This window comes from Octopus bimaculoides, chromosome 6, assembly GCF_001194135.2.
Source record: "Octopus bimaculoides isolate UCB-OBI-ISO-001 chromosome 6, ASM119413v2, whole genome shotgun sequence".
In the NCBI taxonomy this organism is placed as follows: Eukaryota; Metazoa; Mollusca; class Cephalopoda; order Octopoda; family Octopodidae; genus Octopus; species Octopus bimaculoides.
In genome coordinates this window covers 86,137,095-86,137,477 of record NC_068986.1, presented here as the reverse complement: position 1 = coordinate 86,137,477, position 383 = coordinate 86,137,095, and positions in this window count along the sequence as shown.

Below are 383 nucleotides of genomic sequence, written 5' to 3'. Positions count from 1 at the left end.
TTGCGGATACGGATGTTTGCTTCATAACTACACGAAACCGGATTCAATCCCACAGCGTGGCAATTTGGGCAAGTTTTATTTTTTACCTGTCCAAGTAGAAGGGGCCGACTACGCCATTGAGAGAGGGGTAATTATTAGTCGGAGCTTATATATATATAATACAAATAATAAATGGGTATATCCATATATACGTACATGCATGTACATACTTACATCTACCTGTATATATAGATGCATATCTGCATACAGGACATTGCAAACAAGCCGTAGACAAAATGATAAACAAGTACAGAAAACACACAGGCCACATAGAGAACATTTCCTTCATCAGCTGCCACCATTCAACACTGGCGTTTCGAAGAGTTAGGGCAGGACGCATCGTT